Source organism: Vulpes vulpes, chromosome 9 (assembly GCF_048418805.1).
Source record: "Vulpes vulpes isolate BD-2025 chromosome 9, VulVul3, whole genome shotgun sequence".
NCBI lineage: Eukaryota > Metazoa > Chordata > Mammalia > Carnivora > Canidae > Vulpes > Vulpes vulpes.
In genome coordinates, this window is record NC_132788.1 from 26,397,799 (window position 1) to 26,405,289 (window position 7,491).

The 7,491-nt window shown below is 30.8% G+C and overlaps 1 non-coding gene across 1 annotated transcript; it reads right to left on the reverse strand.

Annotated features, from left to right (window-relative positions):
• Positions 1-6,536: 6,536 nt before the first annotated feature.
• LOC112934185 (small nucleolar RNA snoR8a) lies at positions 6,537-6,620 on the reverse strand. The gene has a single exon (XR_003237848.1). It is a non-coding gene; the product is annotated as a small nucleolar RNA snoR8a (small nucleolar RNA).
• Between the last annotated feature and the right edge of the window lie 871 nt (positions 6,621-7,491).

Here is a 7,491-nt window from a genome sequence, read left to right on the forward strand (position 1 = left end):
ATATTCTTTTAAATTTATTAGATTGTGTTTATGACCCAGAATATTCTATATGAGCTTGAGAAATGTGTATTTTGCTGCTGTTGGATGGAGCAGTCTACAAATGTCAGCTAGATCCAGTTTATTGGGTTTTGTTCAAGTCAGCTATATCCTTACTGATATCATGCCTACTGGATCTATCAGTTACTGAAAAAAGCATGCATGTTAAACTCTCCAATTATAGTAGTGGGTTGCCTATTTCCCCTTACATTTCTCTTCATTCTTGTTTCCTATATTTTAATACTTTGTTGTTAGATATATGCGTATAAAAGACTGTTAGGTCTTCTGAGATAATTGAGTTTTTATCAGTATGTATTTTCATCCCTGATAAATTTCCTTTTTCTGAATTCTGCTTTGTCTAGTCTGACAGTCTTATCTTTTCATTGGTGTGTTTAGGTGGTATATAATTGATATCATTGGATTAATATCTTTTATATTTGTAACTTTTGTATTCATTGCACTTGTGCTTTGCTGTTTTTCTTTTCTACTCCTTTTTTTCTGACTTCTTTGGTTTTAATTAAGCATTTTATGATTGCATTTTCTATCCTCTCTCAGCATATCGCTCTTTTTTTATAACATTTTTTAGGTCTTGCTTTATTATTTATACTGTATACTTATAACTAATCTAATTCTACCTAAAGCAACGCTAGATCATTTCACATGCATTGCAGGTATATTTTAACAGCATTTAAAATTTTCCCTTCTCTTCTTTACAACTTTGCTGCCATTTATTTCACTCATCTATATGGTATAACTACCCAATACATTTTTTTATTATTTTAACTACTAAATTATTAATATCTAGATTAATTACAAGAAAATGAAATGGAAGTATTTCATTTTACCTTAACCTTTTCCAACACTCCTCCTTGATTTTGTATATCTGAGCTTCTGAGCTATATAGTTTTTCTTCTCTTCCTTAAACATTTTTTTTTAACATTTCTTGCACTGCATTTGTGTTTGAGGAATAATTTCACTGGATATAGAATTTTTGCATGGTGAATTTTTTCCCCAATAGCTTAAATATCTTATTCCATTCTATTCTTGTTTTTATGGATTCTGATTTTTAAAAATTACATGTAATTCTTATCTTCGTTTCTCTATAAGTAAGATATTTTCCCCTGGCTTCTTTCAAGTTTTTCTTTTATTCTTGATTTTCCATAGTTTTAATGCAACATGCCTAGGTATAGAGTTTTCGGTATTTATCTACATAGTGTTTGGTTGGCTCTGTGTTTTTTATATTCATTGATTTTTGACAATTCTCAGCGATTATTACTTTAAATATTTCTCATTGTTCGTTTTTCTGTTTCTTTTTCTGGTATTCTTGTTACGTTATGATTTGTGTAATTGTTTGACAGTTACTGCATGTTCTATTTATTTTCATTCTTCTTTTCTCTTTGCTTTTCAATTTGGGAAATTTTTAGTGGCACATCTTTAACCTCATTGATTATTTCCTTGGCTATGATCAATCTATTGATGAGCCCATCAAAGGTATTCTTCATTTCTTTAAGTGTTTTGTTGTTGTGTTTGTTATTGTTGTTGCTACTAGCATTTTAAGACTACTTTCTTAGAGGTTTTTTTTTTAAAGATTTATTTATTTATTTATTCATGATAGACAGACAGAGAGAGAGAGAAAGAGAAAGAGAGAGGCAGAGACACAGACAGAGGGAGAAGCAGGCTCCATGTCGGGAGCCCGACGTGGGACTCGATTCCAGGACTCCAGGATCCCGCCTGGGGTCAGAGGCAGGTGCTAAACCGCTGAACCACCCAGAAGGGTTCCCCCTTTCTTAGAGTTTTTATCTCTTTGTTTGCATTACCCATCTATTTTTGCATGTTATCTGCTTTTTCCAATGGAGTCCTTAACATATTATTTATATTTAATTTAAATTTTGTTTGATCATTCCAAAATGTATGTCATCTCTCAGTCTAGTTCTGATGCTTACTTTATCTCTTTAGGCTGTTTTTTCTGCCTTCAGGATGAGTTATAATTTTTTTCTTAAAAGCTAGACATGATGTACCAGGTACAGGAACAAAGCTAAATAGGCTTTTGGTGTAAAGATTTATGTTACTTTACCTTAGAATTGGGTTGTGTCTAATGTTTGCTGTAGCTGTAGATATCAGAGATATAAAATCTTTTCACTTACTTTTTTTTTTTTGCTTCCTTTGTTTTAAAGCTTTTCCTAATAACTCTTAGAGTCGTAACTTTTAGCTGTCATAGCTATCCTGCCTATTAATGTAGTGTTAAGATATGAGAGAAAGGAAGCATTCTATAACCTTGTGATTACATTTTAGTTTTTTATGGGTTTTTGTCCACAGTCTGTGATCTTCACAAGTGTTTTGTAGCTTCCACATCCCCTTGGATGAGACAGGAAAGCTAGAGGTGGTACAGGTGAGTAAGTGTCCTTCTCCCAAGTGAATTAAAGCTCTAATCAAATCTTTTTCTTTGTTAGGTAGACACTTGTTGTGAAGGATGTTCTGGAAATATTTGAAAATGGTGTCTTTGCCCTGCCTCATTCCAGAGCTATGAGGATATCTCTTTTGGCTCTTCACCATTTGAACTTGGTAGGGTTCCTGGAAGTAAAACACACAAAAGGGTAGGGAACTTCGTAAGGTAACTTCTCTCCCAACGAGATTTTTACTCTCATGCTAACCTACACTCAAGCCCTAGAGTTCATCAAAATTACTTTAAAAGTGTTCCTACAAGTTTATGCCTTCAGTAACTTCTGCTCCAAGTAAACAGATCCTAAGTGTGACTATATTTTCCTGTCTCTAGATTTCAGATGACAATTTGTTTTGTGACTTCAACTTTCTGATGGGTCCCAAATAAGTCATTTATTTCAGTTTGTTTACTTTTTTTGTTGTTGAAAAATTGTATGTGACAATTTTCAGGCTCTTAAAATGTTGGAGACAAAACCAGAATTCTGCCATGATATTTTTAGGACTTAAGCTGATCATAATTGGATCTGTAGAGATATTTCAACTAATTAGTTACTGCTGTCAACAGACTTAAAAGGAAACTGTGTTTATTTACTTTGTGATTATTAATATTCCCTGGTGACAGTTACATTTCACTTTTTATTTGAAGTTTATATATGATCTGAAATTGCTTTCACATTTTGAAATACTTAAGGAATTTTTACACTTATGTTCATTTCTGCCAAACCAAGATCTTAATGATTAAAAAGAATAATCATAGGCTAATTTATCAGTTGGATAATTAATAGAGGGATTCCAGTTGGTCTGATTAATTGTTAGCATAACTGTTTGAATTTGGCTCTTTAATGGACTTATTTATTTCTTTTTTCATTGCATATTTATAATTCCACGTGAAAATTAAAATTCTTTTACTAAAAACTTCCCTTGACTTCTATACTCTTGTAGCTTAGAAGCTCTTTAAGATTTGACCATAGGTGAGCATTCCCAGACACACAAATAGGAATTATTTCCACATATATCTACTGTAACAGGTAATAATATGCCTTCTACACATTGACACTTTTATTTAATAAAGGTTTGTTAAATGCTCAACACATAAAATAACCACAGAAATATATTGGTATCACATAATTTATAGTATATAATATCATGTGCTATTTCTTGTCAAATGATAGAATCATGCTATGTGCATATCCAAATTAGATTTAAATCTAAATTTAAAACTCTATCATATTTAAGTGAATGCTTTGCTTACTTTAAAATTATAACTAAGGTTATTTTAGGTGTCATGTATATATATGTGATATATGGTTCTGATGATTATACTCATAAAATGGAATACTAAATACTCTGTAAATGTTATTTATACATGTACATGCAAAATGTTATTCTATATCTGCTATTCATAAAATTGTCTATAATTTTACATGCAGTCTCTATTGAACTTATATTTTCTATTTAAAAATTAAGTATAATTGGGAAAAAATGATAAATATTTCTTATATAATCTCTGATTATAATTTATAAATTTTACATATATTTTAAGAAAAAATATTATCCTGGGGCAAGAGTTTGAAAGAGCAATGTAAATAATCAACTAATTTTAAAACATAATTTTATTGTTAAAAAAGAATTCTTTCCATTTGATGTTTTAATTTCATTGTTCACCATTTCTTTTTAGATCATGGATTAAATACTATAAGAGAATAACATGTTTCTTTAATTATTTCTTCAAAAATCTGTCCACTATGTACTTATTTGAAAACCACTATAGACTTCAGTATTCTAACATATTCAAAGCATCAGCAGGAAAATACAGTATTGAAATTCTACATTATTTTTTATATAATTTGACTAAAGTTTCTCTACCAGAAATGAATCACATTACAGATTTTTAGTTGATAGTGTTTTGCTATTTTATTTCTTTAAATACAGAATACTTGAGTACGCTAGAACGTTACTAACAAAACTAAAAGAATAATTCTGATGAACTGAGAGCATGATTTTCAAAAATACACAGAAAAGGTATTTATTTACAATATTGGATTAAAGATTTTGCAATAAGCTTCCTATTCATATGAATTATATAAATTATTTCATGCTCTAGAACTTACATAGAGAAAGTACGTTACTATTAAAAATGAATATTACATCAAGAATAGTATTATGAGATATTGGGGAAACAATCTATTGCTTGCACTGAGATTAAGTTAGATTCTACCCGAATTGTACCAAGTTGAAAAGCAAAATTGGCTGGAGTCCAGATAAAAGCAATGGATATAAAGCACAGCACTTTCTAAGTACCTCGCATGATTTATATTGGTAATTAGTTGGAGGATTGGAAAAAGAAAAAGTGAGGAAGAAAAATTTGGAAGTTATTTAATAAAATGTTACCTCGTGATTATCACTAACTTCTTCTGTTGAAAGTTTCTCAACATAGAATCAGATGTCATAGGGAAGAGGTGGGAGGAGAGATGAGGAGGGTTGTACCACTCTGTTAGCAACAAACAAAAACATTTGGTATGAAATGGGATATGTATAGTATATAAACAATCAACATGTTTTAGAGTAAGCATTTTGTGATTTTTTTTCTCCTAAATCCAGCATATTTGGGAAAAGGGAATATGAACATATGCTGTACATAAAGGAAAATATATACCTTACTGGGCTGGCAGATACATGCGAAGGTTTTGTGAGAGAAGTAGTATAAAGTAATTGATTTCTATAGAAATGAAATTTACAAAAATAATATATAAGAGAGTACTTCCATTATTTCTGTGCATTTGCTCAGAACATTAGGTACATATACACACATCACAGTAGTACGAAACACATCTTTTGTATACTGACTGCACTTCAAAATCCTCGCTTCTACATTTCAGAAGATCAGATACAGATGATTTGCTTTCAAAGACTGTTTCTTCTTCTTACTCTATAGAAACTATCTACTATCTTCTACCCAATCTTTTATCTTAGTTCCTCAGTAGTACTTTTTATCTACTATTTTCAGTCTCTTCATCATTTCTTTTCTTATCTACTGCCTTTAAACACTCATTTTTCATTATTAAAAAGAATAGGAAATTTCCTTCAACTTCCTTCCATCTTGGAAAACTTTCTAATTTTTATCATTTTTATTTTCATGGTCAAATTTTAAACTTGTTTGTTCATTTGTTTTATATGAGTATTTTGGTTTTTAAAATTTTTAAATATGGTACTTTTGCATGTATGACATGGACTTTTAATTTTCTATATTTTTCCCTAAACATATTTTAAGGCAAATTATGGAAACCATAACATTACATTCCATATACTTTCATAAGCATTTCTAAAGAAGTATTTTCCTGCATAGTTAAAATAACACTAAATCTAACAAAATCAATTATTATTTTTAACACCAACTAATATCTGGTAAATATTTAAATTCCCACTTATGCTCAAAAATGTTCCTTATAACAAGTTTGTCCAAACAAAATCTAACAAAAATAGTCTTTGTGGAGTGGTCTTAGAACCAAAGTTTGGGGCAGCCCTGGTGGCTCAGCGGTGAGCCGCCTTCAGCCCAGGACATGATCCTGGAGATCCGGGATTGAGTCCCACATCAGGCTCCCTGCATGGAGCCTACTTCTCCCTCTGCCTGTGTCTCTGCTTCTCTCTCTATGCCTCTCATTAATAAATGAATAAAATCTTAAAAAAAAAGAACCAAAGTTTGGTTTATCACAAATCATCTTTTAAATAATTTTTCGACTTACTGATAATTCTTCCTAAAACAATAATTTTGTTACACCTGGCAAAATAGTAATTTTTTTTTACTTTACTTTCATTTTCTTTTCATATTTAAAATACAATATAGGCATGTCCTACATCATTAAATATTCTTGGAGAACAAGATCATTCATGGCTTCCTAATAGTTCATTGTATGAGGGTGCCATAACTTCCAACTTCTCATGATTGAGTACTTAGTATTTTCTAATTTTTCATTATTGTAAATTATATTTTTATTAATATATTTATCTGTATTTTTGTTTGAATTTTGCCTATTCTCTTAAGTTTGAATCCTAGAAAGAGAAATGCTCAAATTCTATGAATATTTGTAATGGTTTGTTATGCAGAAAGCAATTGGCTTCCAGAAAACTATTTTTAACACATTTAAAAAATTCACTTTTATTAAACAAGAGACATTAAGTTCAGCCTAAATAAACCATTTTAAAATCCGATATATGCTCCCTTGTTACAATACAGATTGTAATCACTCAAAGGCATTCTGATTTCTTTTGATAATGATCTGCATAAAAGTTGTGCTTTCTGTAACTTTCAAGGCAGAGGGTGATTATTTAGTAAATGCAATTTTATAATATATTTATGACCTTTCAGAGAGGAGTCATATAGATGTATCTCTGATATCTGTGAATATCTCTTTATTTCTACACAATCAACTAATACTAATATTTATGGCTTATAACTTTGGCTACTATGAAAATATATCAGGATTTTGATGGACTTACCAGTTGTCATCCACTTTATGAACAATTAGTAAAACATTTCATTTCTAAAATTCAAAATGGTCCTCTCTTTAATGCAAGAGAATAATGCCCTAAACACCTACTTTGTGCTGACTTAAATCAACCACTTTTATAAGGAGAAAGAATTTTTAAAGCACTTAACAAAAAATAGCAAAGCTCTACAACTTCTTTTTTTTTAAGATTATTTATTTCAAAGGGAGTGGGAGAAGCGAAGGGAGAGGGAGACAGAAGCAGACTCCCCACTGAGCATGGAGCTCAATATGAGGCTCAGTATCCCAACTTAGAGATCATGGCCTGAGCCAAAACCAAGAGTCAGATGTTCAACCAACTGAGCTACCTAGGTGCTACAAAACTCTATAACCTCTAAACCATCAATTAAACTCTGAAGGGTAATTTTTTAAAGGTTTATTTATTTATTTATTTATTTGAGAGAAAGAGAGCACATGAACAGGGGGAGGGGTAGAGAGAGAGAGAGAATCTCAAGCAGACTCCACACTGAGC